Genomic DNA, 23,255 nt, shown 5'->3' on the forward strand with positions numbered 1-23,255 from the left:
CTGGGTGCCTGGGCCTAAATGTGTGACAGTGGCTTGTTCCAGTGGTGGGTGACGTGAAGCCTGATTCTCTGCTATGACATGAAGACAGATTCTGCGCTGACATAAGGCCAGATTCTCTGTTACGGGACCGCTCTCCTCTGTCTGGGTGCCGGGGCCTAAATGTGTGACAGTGGCCTGTTCCAGTGGTGGGTGACGTGAAGCCTGATTCTCTGCTATGACATGAAGACAGATTCTGCGCTGACATAAGGCCAGATTCTCTGTTACGGGACCTCTCTCCTCTGCCTGGGTGCCTGGGCCTAAATGTGAGACAGTGGCCTGTTCCAGTGGTGGGTGACGTGAAGCCTGATTCTCTGCTATGACATGAATACAGATTCTGCGCTGACATAAGGCCAGATTCTCTGTTACCGTACCTCTCTCCTCTGCTTGGGTGCCTGGGCCTAAATGTGTGACAGTGGCCTGTTCCAGTGGTGGGTGACGTGAAGCCTGATTCTCTGCTATGACATGAAGACAGATTCTGCGCTGACATAAGGCCAGATTCTCTGTTACGGGACCTCTCTCCTCTGCCTGGGTGCCTGGGCCTAAATGTGTGACAGTGGCTTGTTCCAGTGGTGGGTGACGTGAAGCCTGATTCTCTGCTATGACATGAAGACAGATTCTGCGCTGACATAAGGCCAGATTCTCTGTTACGGGACCGCTCTCCTCTGTCTGGGTGCCGGGGCCTAAATGTGTGACAGTGGCCTGTTCCAGTGGTGGGTGACGTGAAGCCTGATTCTCTGCTATGACATGAAGACAGATTCTGCGCTGACATAAGGCCAGATTCTCTGTTACGGGACCTCTCTCCTCTGTCTGGGTGCCGGGGCCTAAATGTGTGACAGTGGCCTGTTCCAGTGGTGGGTGACGTGAAGCCTGATTCTCTGCTATGACATGAAGACAGATTCTGTGCTGACATAAGGCCAGATTCTCTGTTACGTGACCGCTCTCCTCTGTCTAGGTGCCGGGGCCTAAATGTGTGACAGTGGCCTGTTCCAGTGGTGGGTGACGTGAAGCCTGATTCTCTGCTATGACATGAAGACAGATTCTGCGCTGACATAAGGCCAGATTCTCTGTTACGGGACCTCTCTCCTCTGCCTGGGTGCCTGGGCCTAAATGTGTGACAGTGGCCTGTTCCAGTGGTGGGTGACGTGAAGCCTGATTCTCTGCTATGACATGAAGACAGATTCTGCGCTGACATAAGGCCAGATTCTCTGTTACGGGACCTCTCTCCTCTGCCTGGGTGCCTGGGCCTAAATATGTGACAGTGGCCTGTTCCAGTGGTGGGTGACGTGAAGCCTGATTCTCTGCTATGACATGAATACAGATTCTGCGCTGACATAAGGCCAGATTCTCTGTTACGGGACCTCTCTCCTCTGCCTGGGTGCCTGGGCCTAAATATGTGACAGTGGCCTGTTCCGTTCCAGTGGTGGGTGACGTGAAGCCTGATTCTCTGCTATGACATGAAGACAGATTCTGCGCTGACATAAGGCCAGATTCTCTGTTACGGGACCTCTCTCCTCTGCCTGGGTGCCTGGGCCTAAATGTGAGACAGTGGCCTGTTCCAGTGGTGGGTGACGTGAAGCCTGATTCTCTGCTATGACATGAATACAGATTCTGCGCTGACATAAGGCCAGATTCTCTGTTACCGTACCTCTCTCCTCTGCTTGGGTGCCTGGGCCTAAATGTGTGACAGTGGCCTGTTCCAGTGGTGGGTGACGTGAAGCCTGATTCTCTGCTATGACATGAAGACAGATTCTGCGCTGACATAAGGCCAGATTCTCTGTTACGGGACCTCTCTCCTCTGCCTGGGTGCCTGGGCCTAAATGTGTGACAGTGGCTTGTTCCAGTGGTGGGTGACGTGAAGCCTGATTCTCTGCTATGACATGAAGACAGATTCTGCGCTGACATAAGGCCAGATTCTCTGTTACGGGACCGCTCTCCTCTGTCTGGGTGCCGGGGCCTAAATGTGTGACAGTGGCCTGTTCCAGTGGTGGGTGACGTGAAGCCTGATTCTCTGCTATGACATGAAGACAGATTCTGCGCTGACATAAGGCCAGATTCTCTGTTACGGGACCTCTCTCCTCTGTCTGGGTGCCGGGGCCTAAATGTGTGACAGTGGCCTGTTCCAGTGGTGGGTGACGTGAAGCCTGATTCTCTGCTATGACATGAAGACAGATTCTGTGCTGACATAAGGCCAGATTCTCTGTTACGTGACCGCTCTCCTCTGTCTAGGTGCCGGGGCCTAAATGTGTGACAGTGGCCTGTTCCAGTGGTGGGTGACGTGAAGCCTGATTCTCTGCTATGACATGAAGACAGATTCTGCGCTGACATAAGGCCAGATTCTCTGTTACGGGACCTCTCTCCTCTGCCTGGGTGCCTGGGCCTAAATGTGTGACAGTGGCCTGTTCCAGTGGTGGGTGACATGAAGCCTGATTCTCTGCTATGACATGAAGACAGATTCTGCGCTGACATAAGGCCAGATTCTCTGTTACGGGACCTCTCTCCTCTGCCTGGGTGCCTGGGCCTAAATGTGTGACAGTGGCCTGTTCCAGTGGTGGGTGACGTGAAGCCTGATTCTCTGCTATGACATGAAGACAGATTCTGTGCTGACATAAGGCCAGATTCTCTGTTACGGGACCTCTCTCCTCTGTCTGGGTGCCTGGGCCTAAATGTGTGACAGTGGCCTGTTCCAGTGGTGGGTGACGTGAAGCCTGATTCTCTGCTATGACATGAAGACAGATTCTGCGCTGACATAAGGCCAGATTCTCTGTTACGGGACCTCTCTCCTCTGCCTGGGTGCCTGGGCCTAAATGTGGACAGTGGCCTGTTCCAGTGGTGGGTGACGTGAAGCCTGATTCTCTGCTATGACATGAAGACAGATTCTGCGCTGACATAAGGCCAGATTCTCTGTTACGGGACCTCTCTCCTCTGCCTGGGTGCCTGGGCCTAAATGTGTGACAGTGGCCTGTTCCAGTGGTGGGTGACGTGAAACCTGATTCTCTGCTATGACATGAAGACAGATTCTGCGCTGACATAAGGCCAGATTCTCTGTTACGGGACCTCTCTCCTCTGCCTGGGTGCCTGGGCCTAAATGTGTGACAGTGGCCTGTTCCAGTGGTGGGTGACGTGAAGCCTGATTCTCTGCTATGACATGAAGACAGATTCTGCGCTGACATAAGGCCAGATTCTCTGTTACGGGACCTCTCTCCTCTGCCTGGGTGCCTGGGCCTAAATGTGTGACAGTGGCCTGTTCCAGTGGTGGGTGACGTGAAGCCTGATTCTCTGCTATGACATGAAGACAGATTCTGCGCTGACATAAGGCCAGATTCTCTGTTACGGGACCGCTCTACTCTGTCTGGGTGCCGGGGCCTAAATGTGTGACAGTGGCCTGTTCCAGTGGTGGGTGACGTGAAGCCTGATTCTCTGCTATGACATGAAGACAGATTCTGCGCTGACATAAGGCCAGATTCTCTGTTACGGGACCTCTCTCCTCTGCCTGGGTGCCTGGGCCTAAATGTGTGACAGTGGCCTGTTCCAGTGGTGGGTGACGTGAAGCCTGATTCTCTGCTATGACATGAAGACAGATTCTGCGCTGACATAAGGCCAGATTCTCTGTTACGGGACCTCTCTCCTCTGCATGGGTGCCTGGGCCTAAATATGTGACAGTGGCCTGTTCCAGTGGTGGGTGACGTGAAGCCTGATTCTCTGCTATGACATGAATACAGATTCTGCGCTGACATAAGGCCAGATTCTCTGTTACGGGACCTCTCTCCTCTGCCTGGGTGCCTGGGCCTAAATATGTGACAGTGGCCTGTTCCGTTCCAGTGGTGGGTGACGTGAAGCCTGATTCTCTGCTATGACATGAAGACAGATTCTGTGCTGACATAAGGCCAGATTCTCTGTTACGGGACCTCTCTCCTCTGCCTGGGTGCCTGGGCCTAAATGTGTGACAGTGGCCTGTTCCAGTGGTGGGTGACGTGAAGCCTGATTCTCTGCTATGACATGAAGACAGATTCTGCGCTGACATAAGGCCAGATTCTCTGTTACGGGACCTCTCTCCTCTGCCTGGGTGCCTGGGCCTAAATGTGTGACAGTGGCCTGTTCCAGTGGTGGGTGACGTGAAGCCTGATTCTCTGCTATGACATGAAGACAGATTCTGCGCTGACATAAGGCCAGATTCTCTGTTACGGGACCTCTCTCCTCTGTCTGGGTGCCGGGGCCTAAATGTGTGACAGTGGCCTGTTCCAGTGGTGGGTGACGTGAAGCCTGATTCTCTGCTATGAGATGAAGACAGATTCTGCGCTGACATAAGGCCAGATTCTCTGTTACGGGACCTCTCTCCTCTGCCTGGATGCCTGGGCCTAAATGTGTGACAGTGGCCTGTTCCAGTGGTGGGTGACGTGAAGCCTGATTCTCTGCTATGACATGAAGACAGATTCTGCGCTGACATAAGGCCAGATTCTCTGTTACGGGACCTCTCTCCTCTACCTGGGTGCCTGGGCCTAAATGTGTGACAGTGGCCTGTTCCAGTGGTGGGTGACGTGAAGCCTGATTCTCTGCTATGACATGAAGACTGATTCTGCGCTGACATGAAGCCAGATTCTCTGCTATGGCATGAAGAGACTGATTCTCTGCTGACATGAAGCCAGATTCTTTGCTATGGCATGAAGAGACTGATTCTCTGCTGACGTGAAGCCAGATTCTCTGCTATGGGACCTCTGTCCAATTGATATTGGTTAATTTTTATTTTTTTTATTTTTATTTTAATTCATTTCCCTATCCACATTTGTTTGCAGGGGATTTACCTACATGTTGCTGCCTTTTGCAGCCCTCTAGCTCTTTCCTGGGCTGTTTTACAGCCTTTTTAGTGCCCAAAAGTTCGGGTCCCCATTGACTTCAATGGGGCTCGGGTTCGGGACGAAGTTCGGATCGGGTTCGGATCCCGAACCCGAACATTTCCGGGAAGTTCGGCCGAACTTCTCGAACCCGAACATCCAGGTGTTCGCTCAACTCTATTCTTCAGTCATCCACCACAGTTGTTTTCCGTGGTCTTCCGGGTATTTTGGTGTTGCTGAGCTCACCGGTGCGTTCCTTCTTTTTAAGAATGTTCCAAACAGTTGTTTTGGCCACACCTAATGTTTTTGCTATCTCTCTGATGGATTTGTTTTGTTTTTTTCAGCCGAATGATGGCTTGCTTCACTGATAGTGACACCTCTTTGGATCTCATCTTGAGAGATGACACCAACAGATTCCAAATGCAAATAGCACACTGGAAATGAACTCTGGACCTTTTATCTGCTCATTGTAATTGGGATAATGAGGGAATAACACACACCTGGCCATGGAACAGCGGAAAAGCCATTTGTCCCATTACTTTTGATTCCTTAGCAAGTGGGAGGCACATATGCAAACTGCTGTAATTCCTACACCGTTTACTTGATTTGGATGTAAATACCCTCAAATTAAAGCTGACAGTCTTCAGTTAAAGCACATCTTGTTCGTTTCATTTCAAATCCATTGTGGTGGTGTATAGAGCCAAAAATGTTAGAATTGTGTCGATGTCCCAATATTTATGGACCTGACTGTATGCCGACGTGGACTGTGCCCTAGCCACAAGGGCTAGTAGGTGGCCCGCCTTCTCCCCCTCATCATAATACTTCTGTCGCTGAAAGGATTGCTTTGTGCGGGCAAGTTCCACAACATGCGAGTTATATGCATCCTGTGCCTCCTTCCTGACAGATAAAGACAGCTGATCGCCCTTCTCCACAAAGTTCGCCTCGCTCCAACCCGATCTTTCAAAAATTCTCCAAACTGTCGACTTTTAAGTTTTCAAATTATACTTTCTAATGCCACCATTTAATATTGCATAGGATGCACAGTAGTGGGTAGCAGAAAAAAATTCCAAATGGGGTGATAATGGAAAAAAAACGCACTTCCTGTTGACCTTAACTGGAATATACTAATAATGAGGCTGGAAGCCTAGTACAGGCTCCGGCTCATTATTAGAACAGGGCGCTTGCCCCGATCTCCACTGGGGCAAAGCGCGCCTGACCCAGAAGAGCACGCTTTATGGTTTTAGCCCTCTCAGATGCCATGGTCACATTTGACCATGGCATCTGAGGGGTTAAATGTTTGCAGTCGCTATTACCACCGATTGTGTACATTAGCTGCAGGTGCAGGGGCGTTGGTAGAGTTTAAAAAATTTCGGGGCCCAAGCCCCATTGAATATGGCCCAGTTCTCTAAGTAGCCCCCCTCCCCCCACACACAGCATTTTTCTGTACTTTCTTTACAGCAGCACATACCTGTCACATATAGGGCCTCCAGGTGACGTCTCCTCGGATGTAGATCTTCTCTGTCATCATCTTCTCCATTTTGTCCGGACAACTTCTTTCAGCCGTGTCTCGTCCCCGCAGAGTGACACACAGACATCTTAGCTTCCTCACATTTCTATCACCATCCCCCAACCTGGAGTCACAACAGTGTTATCCTGCTGCTCGCTGTGCTCCCCAATACCCCCAAATACTATCCTGAAGAAATATTAGTGCCCCCCATAGTAATAGTGCTCCTCATAGTCCCACCAATAGTAATTTCCTTCTAGAATGCCCTCATTAGTAATACTGCCCCCTACAGTGTCCCAACAGTGATAACGCTCCCCGAGAATGCCCCCATTAGTAATACTGCCCCCTACAGTGCACCCAACAGTGATAATGCTCTCCAAGAGTGCCCCCATTAGTAAAAGAGCCCTACAGTATTAATAATACCCTCATAGAGCCCCCAGTGGAAATAAGGCCCCCAATTGTTCCCCCAGTGGTAATAAAGCTCTTACAGTATTAATAATACCCTCATAGAGCCCCCAGCAGTAATAAGGCCCCCCATACTGCTCTTAGTAGAAATATGGCAGATCTATAAGTCCCTCCTATAGAGCTCCCAGTAGTGATAAGAACACCTAATGTCCCCTGGATTTATAATACCCCTACAGTGCCCCAAGTATTTATACTGCCCCCTACTGTTATAATGCTCACCCTCAAGTGCCTCTAGTATTTATAATGCCCTCTGCAGTGCCCCCTGTAGTTATATTCCTTCCTCCACCATACAGTCCCATGTAAATAACACTATTTTCCTCCCTCCGCCATAGAGTCCCATGTAAATAATATCACACCATCTCTCCAGCCCCCTCCAATATAGAGTCCCATGTAAATAACATCACCTCCTCCCCAGCCGCCTTTAACATGCAATCCCATGTAAGCATCACCCCCTCAACATTCAGTCCCATGTAAATAACATCATTCCCCCCCACCAGCCACCTTCAACATATAGTCCCATGTAAATAACATCGCCCCCCTCAGGATTCAGTCCCATGTAAATAACATAGGTAAATTTAGGTAAAAAATGCCAGTACTACCGGGGCGCTAAGATTTAACCACACTTCTTTTAAGTGTAAAACTAGACTGACTCAGAAGAGTGGCACACACCAGGATTTATACAAAAAAACAGGAAATTATATCATTGGATTGACAGGTTCAGTCCACAAATACATTTGGTAGCATAAATAATTAAAAAGATTGTGTAAACATATTATATAAAAGCAATAAATAATTGATAGTATATAAATATAAATATATATATATATATACATATACAAATATACATAAATATATATACATACATACACACACACATATGAAATACAGCGATATACTGTTTTGGTAACACATTCTAACATACTAATAAAATTTTTTAATAAAAATATAAAAAAGTGGGGAGGGCAGACATAAAATCATTATTTATGATAGAGAGCTCTGTTAAAATAAAAGACTGTTAAAATAATTATTTATTATTCTATAGTGAATATTTATTCGTCTATAGTAAGTGCTTGTGGTAGGAAGCCTGAATATTATTTATTTAGTATGTTCTATGACTTCATTGAGACCTTCAGGTACCAGCGTCTGCAGGCGAAATATCCAGTAGGATTCTTTATTTACTAATTGTTGGAATCTATTTTTGGTGTTCGGAGGAATCCAGTCGCTGATGGTAAGTTTTAGAACAGATATATCGCGGTTGTGCTGTGTATCAAAATGTCTAGAAACGCTATGGTGTTGTTTTTTCATTATTTATATTACTTCTATAGTTTTTTCATCTGGTTCTCATACACGGAGTTGTTCGTCCTACATATTGCAGGTTGCAAGGACACTCCAAAAGATAGATAACAAAGGATGAGCCGCAGTCCAAGTGTGTTTTTATTTTAAAATTTTCCCCTGTGATAGATTAAGTAAAACCTGATTGGAGGAGATGTTCCTGCAGCATAAACATTTTATGTGTTCACATCGGTGATTTCTGATGGTACCCTGAGTATTTGTCGGCATGCTGAATTATTATTATTATTTTTTTTTATTCACTATACAGTACTTGGTGCCAAGATGCTTTTTAAAGTTATGTTCCTTCTGTATGTGATATTTGGTTTCTTTGGTAATATTTTTTTCAGAATGGGGCCATTAAGTAGAATGTTCCAGTTTTTTGTTAAGATATTTTTTATTTCATGATGGGCAGTGTTATAGGTGGTAATAAAATGATATTTCAATTGATCTTCATTTTTATTTTTGTCGATTATTTTTGTATTCCCTTTTAGATAAATATTTTCATAAATTTTTTTATCCTCAGCATACAAAAAAAAACGTGTTTTCTGACTCAAAAAGACTGTCTAAGGGCTCGTTCACACGACGGCGTGAAGCCCTTGCCCGTATTGCGGACTGCATTTGCGGATCGGCAATACACGGGTCCCGTTCCGTGGCCAGTCTGCATCACGGATGCGGACCTATTCATTTCAATGGGTCCGCAAATCCGGAGATGCGGAACGGAACCACGGAAAGGAACACTTAGAGAAGTACTACGGAGTGCTTTCTGAGGTTCCGTTCCGTGCTTCTGCACTGCAAAAAGATGGAGCTTGCTCTATCTTTTTGCGGAATGGAGGGATCGCGGACCCATTCAAGTGAATGGGGCCGCGATCCCTATGCGGCTGCCACACAGCAGGTGCCCGTGCTTAGCGGACCGCAATTTGCGGTCCAGAGCACGGGAACGGGCTTCACACGGTCGTGTGAACCTGCCCTAACAGGGAGTAGAAAAATAATCAACAAAAATAAAAATGAAGATCAATTCAAATATAATTTTATTACCACCTATAACACTGCCCATAATAAAATAAAAAATATCTTCACAAAAAACTGGAACATTCTACTAAATGACCCCATTCTGAAAAAAATATTACCAAAGAAACCAAATATCACATACAGAAGGAACCAGGGGCGTAGCTAGAAATGACTGGGCCCCAGAGCAAAAAATATTTATGGCCCCCCCCCCCCGGATCTCCCACCCCCACATCCGCAGCTCCTCATGCACTTGCGATGGTTACGCGTAGGACTGAGCACAGACAGTTGGTCACTGGCAACGCATTTGTGCCAGTGTAGGAAATGTATGAATCTAAATGTCTGTGTATTAAAGAAGATTGTTAAATTGTACAGGGGTCTGTAACACAAAAAGGTGAAAGTACATATCGTGGGGTGTGTATGTGTATTAGACAGAAGGTAGGGATATGTATCTTGTGTAGTTTGGGTATTAGGGAGAGTAAGGGGTAAATATCTAGTGCTGATACACGTGTAGGTGAAGAGCCGCTCTGATATAATTCGTCTCTTTCATATTATAAGCTCCCCTTATATATAATTTACTTACAGTTCTGAAGACTCAGGGGTGCTGGCAGGCTTAGCCTCAGGGGTGCTGACAGGCTTGGCCTCAGGGGTGCTGGCTGGCTTGGCCTAAGGGGTGCCTGCTGGCTTGGCCTAAGGGGTGCTGGCTGGCTTGGCCTAAGGGGTGCTGACAGGCTTGGCCGGGCAGAAGGAGTGTGGGAGACTGTGAGGCCTTTTTTCTCCAAGCTGCTCCGGAAAAAAAAAAAATCATTACACCTCAGGTCAGACCACCAATCAGACCCCCAATGTTAATCAGACCTCACCTAACAGCCCCAATAAGATCCCCAATGTTAATAAGACCCCAAAAAGATCTCATATCACACCTCAGCTCAGACCCCAATATGAATGACCCCCAATCAGACCTCAGATAAGAGCCCCATGCCTCATAGCAGCCCTCAGTAGCCTCATAGGAGCCCTCAGTAGCCTCATAGCAGCCCCCAGTGCCTCTCCAATAGCCCCAGTGCCTCTCCATCAGCCCCCAGTACCTCTCACCAGCTCCCAGTGCCTCTCACCAGCCCCCAGTGCCTCTCCATCAGCTCCCAGTGCCTCTCACCAGCCCCCAGTGCCTCTCCATCAGCCCCCAGTGCCTCTCATCAGCCCCCAGTACCATCTCCATCAGCCCCCAGTGCGCCCTCCTCGGTATTAAAATCATTGGTAGACAGTGCACCCTCCCCCCACCTTGGTATTAAAATCATTGGTGGGCAGTGCACCCTCCCCCCCTCGGTATTAAAATCATTGGTGGGCAGTGCACCCTCCCCTCGGTATTAAACTCATTGGTGGGCAGTGCCCCCCCCCCCCCCCCCCCGTATTAAAATCATTTGTGAGCAGTGTGCTCTCCCCCGGTATTAAAATCATTGGTGGGCAGTGTGCCCTCCCCTGGTATTAAAATCATTGGTGGGCAGTGTGCCCTCCCCCCGGTATTAAAATCATTGGTGGGCAGTGTGCCCTCCCCCGGTATTAAAATCATCGGTGGGCAGTGTGCCCTCCCCCGGTATTAAAATCATTGGTGGGCAGTGCACCCTCCCCCCCTCCCTCAGTATTAAAATCATTGGTGGGCAGTGCACCCTCCCCCCCGCCCCGTATTAAAATCATTAGTGGGCAGTGTGCCCTCCCCCCCGGTATTAAAATCATTGGTGGGCAGTGTGCCCTCCCCTGGTATTAAAATCATTGGTGGGCAGTGCAGACCCCCCCCCCCCATCATTGGTGGCAGCGGCAGTTCCGATCGGAGTCCCAGCAGTGTAATGCTGGGGCTCTGATCGGTTACCATGGCAGCCAGGACGCTACTGAAGTCATGTCTGCCATGGCCAGTTACTGACTGCAGCATACTTACATGCACTGTGGCCGCCTGGCGCTCCTTCTTCTTGTAACTCGTCACAGGTCTGTGCGGCGCATTGCTTATGCTTATAGCAATGGCTGCACAGACCTGTGACGAGTTACAAGAAGGAGGAGCGCCCGGCGGCCACAGCGCATGTAAGTATGCTGCAGTCAGTCCTGGCTGCCATGGTAACCGATCGGAGCCCCAGCATTACACTGCTGGGACTCCGATCGGAACTGCCGCTGCCACCAATGAGAGGGGTAAAGCTTTACTGTGGCTCTCCTGGCTTGAGGGGCCCGGTCGCAATTGCGACCGCTGTGACCCCTATAGCTACGCCAGTGGAAGGAAAATAACTTTAAAAAAACATCTTGGCACCGAGTATAGTGAATAAAAATAAAAAATAAAAATAAATAAACAATTCAGCATGCCCAAGTACCATCAGAAATCACCGATGTGAACACATAAAATGTTTATGCTGCAGGAACATCTCCTCCGGACAATCAGATTTTACTACATCTATCACAGGGGAAAATTTTAAAATAAAAACACACTTGGACGGCGGCTCATCCTTTGTTATCTATCTTTTAGGCCTCATGCACACGACCGTTGTTGTGTTCCGTTCCGCAAAATGGGGTTCCGTTGTTCCGTGATCCGTTTCCGTTTTTGTTTCCGTGTGTCTTCCTTTATTTTTGGAGGATCACCAGACATGAAGGAAAGTAAAAAAAAGTCTGACAGGTTTGCCATGCAAATGATAGGAATAAAACGGATGTGGACGCGCGGACGCGGATGACAATCTTGTGTGCCTCCGCATTTTTTAGCGGTCCGATTGACTTGAATGGGTCCGCGAACCGTTTTCCGCGGAAATAATAGCACAGGTTATATTTTTTTGACGGACTGGAACCACGGATCACGGACGCGGATGGCAAACGGTGCACTATCCGCATTTTCAACGGCTCCATAGAAATAAATGGGTCCGCACCTGAAACGCTAAAATCGGCAGAACGGACGCGGAAGCAAACAACGGTCGTGTGCATGAGGCCTTAGAGTGTCCCTGCAACCTGCAATATGTAGGACGAACAACTCCGTGTATGAGAACCAGATGAAAAAACCATAGAAGTAATATAAATAATGTAAAAACAACACCATAGCGTTTCTAGACATTTTGATACACAGCACAACCGCGATATATCTGTTCTAGAACTTACCATCATCGACTGGATTCCTCCAAACACCAAAAATAGATTCCAACAATTAGTAAATAAAGAATCCTACTGGATATTTCGCCTGCAGACGCTGGTACCTGAAGGTCTCAATGAAGTCATAGAACATACTAAATAAATAATATTCAGGCTTCCTACCACAAGCACTTACTATAGACGATTAAATATTCACTATAGAATAAAAAATAATTATTTTAACACAGTCTTTTATTTTAACAGAGCTCTCTATCATAAATAATGATTTTATGTCAGCCCTCCCCCTTTTTAAATTTTTAAATGAATATTTTTTTATTAGTATGTTAGAATCTGTTACCAAAACAGTATATCGCTGTATTTCAGATGTGTGTGTGTGTGTATGTATGTATATATATTTATGTACATTTGCATATGTATATATATATATATTTATATTTATACACTATCAATTATTTATTGATTTTATATAATATGTTTACACAATCTTTTTAATTATTTATGCTACCAAATGTATTTGTGGACTGAACCTGTCAATCCAATGATATAATTTCCTGTTTTTTGTATAAAACTTGGTGTGTGCCACTCTTCTGGATCAGCCTGAAGAAGCCGACAGAGTGTCGGTGAAACGCGTAGCTAAACTAAGACCCGATCACTTTGTTTATGTCTAGTTTTATACTAAAATAAAGTGTGATTAAATCTTAGCGCCCCGGTAGTACTGCCATTTTTTTTACCTAAATTTACCTCTGATCATCGGGACCTACTCTGTATGCCCACGGCAAAAGGGAGCTGCTTCGATACCGCACAAGCTATTCCACATACGCTTTTCCAGTGTTGTGCATGGCGTGCACAACCTGATCTGGTGAGTTACGATCCCTGACAATTAGGGGCACTCTCTGAAAAACTGTTTACACACAGGGGGCACGGTCCTTCTCTATTCTCATGTAAATCACATCACTCTCTTCCACAGTCGCCATCAACATACAGTCCCATGTAAATAACATCCCTGCCTTCCCCCAGCCCCCTCCGACATACAGTCCCATGTAAATAACATCACTCCCTCCCACAGCCGCCTCCAACATACAGTCCCATGTAAATAACATAATCCACTCCCACAGTCTCCTTTAGCATAAAGTCCCATGTAAATAACATCACCCTGCCTCAGTCCCCTCCAACATTCAGTCCATGTAAATAACATCACTCCCTCCCTCAGTCCCCTTCAACATACAGTCCCATGTAAATAACATCACTCCCTCCCTTAGTCCCCTTCAACATACAGTCCCATGTAAAAAACATCACTCCCTCCTACACCCACCATCAACATACAGTCCCATGTAAATAACATCCCTCCCTTCAGCCCTAACATACAGTCCCAGTTTAATAACCAGCATTGCTCTGCCTCCCCCTTTACTTACCTTACCTCATGTACAGACATCACCACAGCTTCTTCCCCCAGGACTTCCCCTCTTCACTGCCGATGTCTTCTGCACTTGTCACATGATGGTGACATCACAGGTCCTTCTCAACCACTGCCTGTTTTACTGGTCACATGACCTGTGATGTCATCACAGGTCCTTCAGCTCTTCCAGTGCATTAGATTCAATTGTATTGCCGTCCTGAGGACTTACAGTTGTATCTAGCTGGCAGGCAGGACAAAACATCAGGGGCCCAGGCCTCAAATGTTTTAACCTAGCAACCCCCCTGTGCAGGTGCCTGCCGTATGAAACAGCAGGCACCTGGCGGCTATAGCGCTCACTCCGCTCCTGTGCGGGCGCCATATTTAAAGACCCTTCATCTGCCATACATGTCAGTTTTAATAACTTCTTGCATTCCCCATTTCATACCAATTCTAGAGCATCCATTCTTAGGACTCTGTATTGTGCTATTCCTCTGTTATTTATACTAGAAATGTATGAATGAATTGCCAGCAGCTTGCAGTAAAAATACAAATGGATGTTACCAGCTGGGATGTGTCCCTGCACAGTCTGACACCAGCAGCACTGATTGGACAGAGTCAGACACACCCTCTACTGGTAACACCCAGCAGTACCTTTACTGCAGACTGCTGGCAATTTATTTGTAAACTTTTAACAGGAATAATACAGGAATTTCACAACATGCAGCTATACTGTTATGACATGGGGGATGCAAGTAGTTACTAAAACTGACATGTCAGGAGAGGGGACAAAAGATCTAAGTTTGTGGGTGTAATGTGGACAAATGGAACTACCTACTGTACTAAAATCGTCCATTTGTTGCAGAGGATTTTTACCACGGACAGCCCGCAGAGTAGGGTTATGTGTAATGTTTTATGTTAATTTTTGTGGGGGGTTTTTGTGCGTAAAAATTACAGGAAGAATGAAATATATGAACATATCCTTACAGTTGAATATATTAATATAGCTATGTTATTATCACATAAAGGAGAGGGCAGTGGGTACAAAGGTTTCATTCTGACTAGATCAACATGTATCGTATCACCAGCAGGTAGTAGCTGAGACTGGTGTTGGTGCAAAGGAAAACTGGCTTAGTTGCCCATAGCAACCATCTTTCATTTTTCAGAATGAAAATGAAAGGTGGGATCTGATTTGTTGCTATGGGCAACTAAGCCAGTTTACCTTTACATCAGTTTTGATAAATCTCCCCCAGTGTCAGTAGTGAGCCCTCCTCCCTGATGAAAGCAAAGGCTGGGCTGCCCAGCTACCACGCTGCTCATAAAGAGAATTTTGACTGAGCTGACATTGTGTTCTCTGGTCATTTCAAGGGAGCGGTTCATTGGGGGCACACAGGAAGAGAGCTATTGCCAACTATTATAGGGGGTCATTTATTAAGGGACTTGCGACTATTTTAATCGTAAAAATAGTTACAAGTCCCTTTTTTAGCCAGCCATGCGGCAGTATTTAGTCGCATAGCCGGTTTAACTCCATGTTTGGCAGTTGGGCAAGACGGGAGCAGGGCAGAGGCGTGTCGTGGGCCGTACCAGTGTAAAGTACACAGGGAACTGATTTTGCAGTACAGCAACAAGCTATTGTACTTTTGAAAAAGGTAAATTTATATTCAATAGGTGCGCCGTCTCTTTAAGAAACTGAGTTGAAAGCAGGGGGCAGGGGCGTAGCTATAGAGGAAGCGGCTGCTTTGGGGCCCAAACTCAGGTCCACCCAGGAGGAGGACTAAAAGATTTTATTGTCAGGGCCCCCCAACAGTATTATACAATGACACGGAGTGGCTTCTGGGCCTCTTCTGAGAGCTCAGTTTTGATTAGCCACAGAAGTGGGGGTTGCACAGGGGGAGGGGGTTGTGAAGAAGTTGCTGGAGGGGGCGGGCAGTTCAAAAATATGCTGTGGGGCCCAGTCATTTCTCGTTACGCCACTGGCAGGAAGGGTGTTACTACAGTCTCTGTGGAATTGGTTTAACTTCATACAGCCTCTCAGGGGCTGCACTTACTGTTCCTGCATGCGGGAGAGGGACCCTCCTGGTGCTTGATCACTATCTCTCCAAAGAGGGACCTTTCTCTTGTTGCAGTGGAGAATCTGGCCGGGCGCTTCTGAAGTCTTGCTTGTCTGGCACATGTGCTCCACACTCTGCTCCCCTGCACTGGTCCGTATTGCACTCTTCCTTTAGTGCTACACAATGCTGTGCCTGTCGAAGCCTCTCTGGGCCTGTCTGTGCTGCACTGCTTCACTTGGGAGGCCACATCACACCACCCCTGAGCTCTGGTAACGGACCCTGCTCTGGATCTCCTGCACTGCACTCCTCTCCTCCTCCAGGCACTGGCAGAACTGCCCTTCCTGTGCAGCAGGGTTTGTCTTGACCTGTTACCTTTAGCTGGGAGCTGGCTCCCTCTGCTGGACTGGAATGATGACAGCAAGTCTCTATGTCCCAGCACTGCACCTACATCATAATGCCACTTGCTTGACTTTCACTCTTTTCCTGACTGTCTTCTACCACTCTCTACTATCTTACCTTCATGATACAAATGCTACCGCCACTTAGTATAAGGCCTCATGCACACGACTATTGTTTGGGTCCACATCTGAGTCACATTTTTGCAGCATGGATGCGGACCCATTAACTTCATCTTTTTCTCCGTTCCGTGGTCACGCAAAATAAAATAGAACATTTCCTATTCTTGTCCGTATTGCGGACAAAAATAGGCATTTCTATTATGGGTGGCCACCTCCGTTCCACAAATTGTGGAATGCACACGGACGGCATCCATGTTATGCGGAACCGCAATTTGCAGACCGCAAAACATGGCGTGGTCATGTGCATGTAGCCTAACACCACATTACAGCTCTTGACCCGGAAAAATCAACAGTCAACCCAGGTACCAGTCTGACTAAATAGCTAATACAAGCGTCCAGCGTTGCAGAGCGGCGATGGAAGAAAACCCATTCTAAGGGCTCATGCACATGACCGTATGTATTTTGCAGTCCGCAAAAAAACGGATCCACAAAAAAAAAAAAATGGATGATGTCTGTGTGCATTCAGTATTTTGCGGAACGGAACAGCTGGCCCCTAATAGAACAAACCTATCCTTGTCCGTAATGCGGAGAATAATAGGACATGTTCCATTTTTTTTGCGGAACGGAAATACAGACACGGAATGTACATGGAGTAACTTCCATTTTTTTGCCAACCCATTGAAGTGAATAGTTCAGCATATAATCCACAAAAAAAGGGAACAGACACGGAAAGAAAATACAGTCGTGTGCATGAGCCCTAAGGAAGACTTTGTCACATACAAACAATCCCTCTTCAATTTCAAGTCCGTGCTCACTGCTGCAAAACCGGCCCACTTCACATCTCTCATATCTTCCCTGTCTCACAACCCTAAACAACTTTTTTACATGTTTAACACTCTTCTCCGTCCCCCGGTGCCCCCACCCTCACCTCTCATCTCAGATGAGGCCAAATACTTCAAAGAAAAGATTGTCAGGGCCCCCACAGAGCATGGCGACACACTCCCTAAAAGCTTTTATATTTTGTTACTAGCAGAAGGACCTGGCTTCGCACGGGTATAGTTCATCTACTTCATTTAATGTTTGTGTGTGTCGTTAAAAGATATTGACAGTATCCACTATAACAGTGACATCTACAGTACCCCGCCCCTTTAACAGTGACCTCCACAGCAGCCTGCCCCTTAACAGTAACATCCATAGCGCCCTCCCCTTTAACCACCTCAGCCCCCTTAGCTTAAACACCCTTAATGACCAGGCCACTTGTTTATTGCTCGGTCATGCAACTTACCACCCAAATTAATTTTACCTCCTTTTCTTCTCACTAATAGAGCTTTCATTTGGTGGTATTTCATTGCTGCTGACATTTTTACTTTTTTTGTTATTAATCGAAATTTAACGATTTTTTTGCAAAAAAATGAAATTTTTCACTTTCAGTTGTAAAATTTTGCAAAAAAAACGAGATCCATATATAAATTTTGCTCTAAATTTATTGTTCTACATGTCTTTGATAAAAAAAAAATGTTTGGGTAAAAAAAAAAAATGGTTTGGGTAAAAGTTATAGCGTTTACAAACTATGGTACAAAAATGTGAATTTCCGCTTTTTGAAGCAGCTCTGACTGTCTGAGCACCTGTCATGTTTCCTGAGGTTCTACAATGCCCAGACAGTACAAACACCCCACAAATAACCCCATTTCGGAAAGTAGACACCCTAAGGTATTCGCTGATGGGCATAGTGAGTTCATAGAACTTTTTATTTTTTGTCACAAGTTAGCGGAAAATGATGATTTTTATTTTTTTAAATTTTTTTCTTACAGTCTCATATTCCACTAACTTGTGACAAAAAATAAAAACTTCTATGAACTCACTATGCCCATCAGCGAATACCTTGGGGTGTCTTCTTTCCAAAATGGGGTCACTTGTGGGGTAGTTATACTGCCCTGGCATTCTAGGGGCCCAAATGTGTGGTAAGTAGTTTGAAATAAAAATCTGTAAAAAATGGCCGGTGAAATCCGAAAGGTGCTCTTTGGAATGTGGGCCCCTTTGCCCACCTAGGCTGCAAAAAAGTGTCACACATCTGGTATCCCCGTACTCAGGAGAAGTTGGGCAATGTGTTTTGGTGTGTCAAAAAAATTTGCCACAAGTTAGCGGAAATTGATATTTTTGTTTTTTTCTCACAAAGTCTCCCTTTCCGCTAACTTGGGACAAAAATTTAAATCTTTCATGGACTCAATATGCCCCTCACGGAATACCTTGGGGTGTCTTCTTTCCGAAATGGGGTCACATGTGGGGTATTTATACTGCCCTGGCATTCTAGGGGCCCTAAAGCGTGAGAAGAAGTCTGGAATATAAATGTCTAAAAAATTTTACGCATTTGGATTCCGTGAGGGGTATGGTGAGTTCATGTGAGATTTTATTTTTTGACATAAGTTAGTGGAATATGAGACTTTGTAAGAAAAAAAATAATAATTTCCGCTAACTTGGGCCAAAAAAATGTCTGAATGGAGCCTTACAGGGGGGTGATCAATGACAGGGGGGTGATCAATGACAGGGGGGTGATCAGGGAGTCTATATGGGGGGATCACCCCCCTGTCATTGATCACCCCCCTATAAGGCTCCATTCAGATGTCCGTATGTGTTTTGCGGATCCGATCCATGTATCAGTGGATCCGTAAAAATCATACGGACATCTGAATGCAGCCTTACAGGGGGGTGATCAATGACAGGGGGGTGATCAATGACAGGGGGGTGATCAATGACAGGGGGGTGATCAGGGAGTCTATATGGGGTGATCACCCCCTGTCATTGATCACCCCCCTGTAAGGCTCCATTCAGACGTCCGTATGTGTTTTAAGGATCCGATCCATGTATCAGTGGATCCGTAAAAATCATACGGACGTCTGAATGGAGCCTTACAGGGGGGTGATCAATGACAGGGGGGTGATCAGGGAGTCTATATGGGGTGATCACCCCCCTGTAAGGCTCCATTCAGACGCCTGTATGTGTTTTGCGGATCCGATCCATGTATCAGTGGATCCGTAAAAATCATACGGACGTCTGAATGGAGCCTTACAGGGGGTGATCAATGACAGGGGGGTGATCAGGGAGTCTATATGGGGTGATCACCCCCCTGTAAGGCTCCATTCAGACGCCTGTATGTGTTTTGCGGATCCGATCCATGTATCAGTGGATCCGTAAAAATCATACGGACGTCTGAATGGAGCCTTACAGGGGGGTGATCAATGACAGGGGGGTGATCAGGGAGTCTATATGGGGTGATCAGGGGTTCATAAGGGGTTAATAAATGACAGGGGGGGTGTAGTGTAGTGTAGTGGTGTTTGGTGCTACTTTACTGAGCTACCTGTGTCCTCTGGTGGTCGATCCAAACAAAAGGGACCACCAGAGGACCAGGTAGCAGGTATATTAGACGCTGTTATCAAAACAGCGTCTAATATACCTGTTAGGGGTTAAAAAAATCGCATCTCCAGCCTGCCAGCGAACGATCGCCGCTGGCAGGCTGGAGATCCACTCGCTTACCTTCCGATCCTGTGAACGCCGCGCCTGTGTGCGCGCGTTCACAGGAAGTCTCGCGAGATGACGCACGGATGCGTCCAGGAGGAATGAATCAACCACCTTCCGGACGCATCCGTGCATTAGGCGGTCGGGAGGTGGTTAACAGTGATTTCCACAATAACCCGTCCCCTTAACAGTGACCTCCACAGAGCTCCGTTCCCTTAAAATGTGACCTCCAAAACACCCCGCCCCTTAACACTGACCTCTATAGCGGACTGTCCCCTTAACTGTGACCTCCACCGTTCCCTGCCCCCTTAAGAGAGACCTCTACAGCACCTGCCCCTTTAACAGTGACCCCCACAGAATCCCGCCCCCTTAACAGTGACCTCCACAGCATCCCGCCCCTTAACAGTGACCTCCACAGCAGCCCTCTACTTTAACAGTGACCTCCAGAGCAGCCGCCCCTTTATTAGTGAACTCCACAGCACCCCTTCTGCTTAACAGTGATTTCCACAACACCCCATCCCCTTAACAGTGGCCTCTACAGCAATGTGCACTTTAACACTAACCTCCATAGCAGATCATCCCCTTAACTGTGACCTACAAAGCAGCCTGCCCCTAGGGTGGTTAGAGGTCCGGTTTTAGGCCGGACAGTCCGTCTTTCAGACTCCCTGTCCTCCGTCCAGCACAGGGACTGGACGGACACAGGGATGTCCCTTTGAACAGCTCACTCTCAGACAGCAGCACAGTGCTGTCTGAGCGTGAGCTGCAGGGAAAAAGTAATCTTCCCTCCCACCTCTGCATCTAATAGCAGTTGATTTTTACCTTCATTTTTTCAATCCTCGTCGGCTGCAGAGTGGGAAGGACGTGACCTAACCGGGTCGGGGGCATGGCTTAGCGGGACCTGGGGGTGGGGTTTTTAAGTCCATCTTTTGAGAGTGGCCTGAATGGCCACCCTACCTGCCCCTGAACTGTGACCTCCACAGAACTCCGCTCCCTTAACAGTGTCATCCACAGTGCCCTGCTCCTTTGAAGCCAACTTACAGCAGTGAAGAAAAACTGCTGGGTTGTTATGGAAACCTGGTGTAAAACTATATGTATGTGGAGACTAAGGACCCGTGAGTTTCTATTGGCTGATAAGTACATTGTCACACCTGTGACAAGTGTTAGAAGGTCTGAAAGACTGGCTGCACATGAGTGATCTGACAGCCTCTTTTGGTTGCACTTTGTCTGTGTGTTGCTGGTATGTCCACACCTCCTGTTCAGGTGTGGATCATGTGACCTGCTGCATAAGTATGTGGAGAAGAACTTTATATCCAGAAATAGAGCAGAAAAACTCTTTCCATTATATCGAAGAAAACCCACTTAGTATTTTCTCCCGGAGATCCATAAGTCACTGACCCAGCCCCAATGGAGACATATTGTCTCGGAGGTTGGGTCAGTGACTGAGCCCCTTTCCAAATATATTGATTGGCTTCTTAGACCAATCGATATATGCGTGTGATGCCCTCTCATCTTAGGGACACATCCGACTTGCTACTGGTATTAAGATCCATCCAGTGGCAGGAAGGATTTCAGTTGGTGTCCCTGGATGTTGAGAGCCTTTATACGCGGATTCCCCAAGATGGAGGCATTGAGGCAGTAATTGAGATCCTAAAGAACATGGACAAGAGTGGAATTTTCTTGAATTTTGTCGGAGAGGCACTTGCCTTTATACTAAAAAACAATGCCTTCATGTTTGGGAACAGTTAGTTTAGGCAAAGGTGCGGTACGGCTATGGGTACACCTTTGCCAACCTCTACTTGGCACGTTTTGAAAATAGATACGTATACTCGACTGCCAACCCATATCTTTCACATATCCACACCTATTTTAGGTTTGTGGATGATGTTTTCATCGTGTGGTGTAGTGATGACGGTACGTTCGGTGATTTTGTAGAATACCTCAATAGAGTAAATGAGATGAATATGAAATTTACATATGTATTTGGAGGTGAAAAATTTAAATTTCTGGACGTCCTGGTATCCGTTAAGGAAGGTGAGTTGGTTACGGAGGGTTTTAAAAAAACTCATGGCCACCAACTCCCTTTTATATCACTCGAGTTTCCATCCAACTAGTGTTAAGCGAGCTGGACCATTTGGCCAGTTTACACGACTGGCCAGAATAAATACCACTGAAGAAAGATTCCAAAAGCAAGCAAGAGACCTGAAGAGTAGGTTGTCTTCTAGGGGTTACCCCATGGAATTATTAAATGACACAATGATGCGAGCATCCGATACTATTCGAGGGTGAGAATTACGAGCAAAGAAAAGATCCAATATTAGGGGTCAGCCTTCTCCGGTAGTTTTTTCTTTCAAATGCAGTCCGATGACAGAGCAATATCAGGAAAATCATTAAGGATAATTGGAACATGTTGGAGGGAGACGCCAGTCTTGGGGATATTGGGGGTTCACGACCCCTTGTATCCTTCAGAAGGGTTCATACCCTAAGGGAATAACTAGTAAGGAGCCATTTGAAAGAAAAAAAAACGGGATACATGGTTGAATGGTTGGCGCCCACAGGGGAATAAACGTTGTGGAAGCTTCTCCTTTTGTAAATTCAACTTGCATGGGTCCTCGGTCTCGTTTGGAGGTTTACTTCATAGAGTGAACACATTGATAACATGTAGAAGTCGTTTTGTTGTTTATTTAGTACTATGTGTGTGCGGTAGGTCTTATATTGGTAAGACCATATGCTGTCTATTTGAAAGGTTCCGTGAACACGTGGGATCAATTGCCTCAGGTAAAGGAGTCCCACGATTAATAGAACATGTCCGCACGGTACGGTTTGTAGGTCTGGAAGTTGTCCCAACCCCTCAGAGGGGAGGGGACAGGGATCGTGAACTTCTTAGAAGGGAAGGCAGGTGGATCCTACAGTCCAATGCTATGAGCCCCCTTGTGCTAAATGAAAAAATAGATTTAACCCCTTAAGGACTCAGCCCTATTTCACCTTAAGGACTTGGCCATTTTTTGCAAATCTGACCAGTGTTACTTTAAGTGCTCATAACTTTAAAACACTTTGACTTATCCACGCCATTCTGAGATTGTTTTTTTGTCACATATTGTACTTCATGACACTGGTAAAATGAAGTAAAAAATAAATAAAAATTTTGCATAGAAAAATACCTAATTTACCCAAAATTTGGAAAAATTAGCAAATTTCAAAGTTTCAGTTTCTCTACTTCTGTAATACATAGTAATACCCCCAAAAATTGTGATGACTTTACATTCCCCATATGTCTACTTCATGTTTGAATTATTTTGGGAATGATATTTTATTTTTTGGGGATTTTACAAGGCTTAGAAGTTTAGAAGCAAATCTTTAAATTTTTCAGAAATTTACAAAAGCCTAATTTTTAGGGACCACTACAGCTCTGAAGTCACTTTGCGAGGCTTACATAATAGAAACCGCCAAAAAATGACCCCATTCTATAAACTACACCCCTTAAGGTATTCAAAACTGATT

Source organism: Bufo bufo, chromosome 4, assembly GCF_905171765.1.
Source record: "Bufo bufo chromosome 4, aBufBuf1.1, whole genome shotgun sequence".
Lineage (NCBI taxonomy): Eukaryota > Metazoa > Chordata > Amphibia > Anura > Bufonidae > Bufo > Bufo bufo.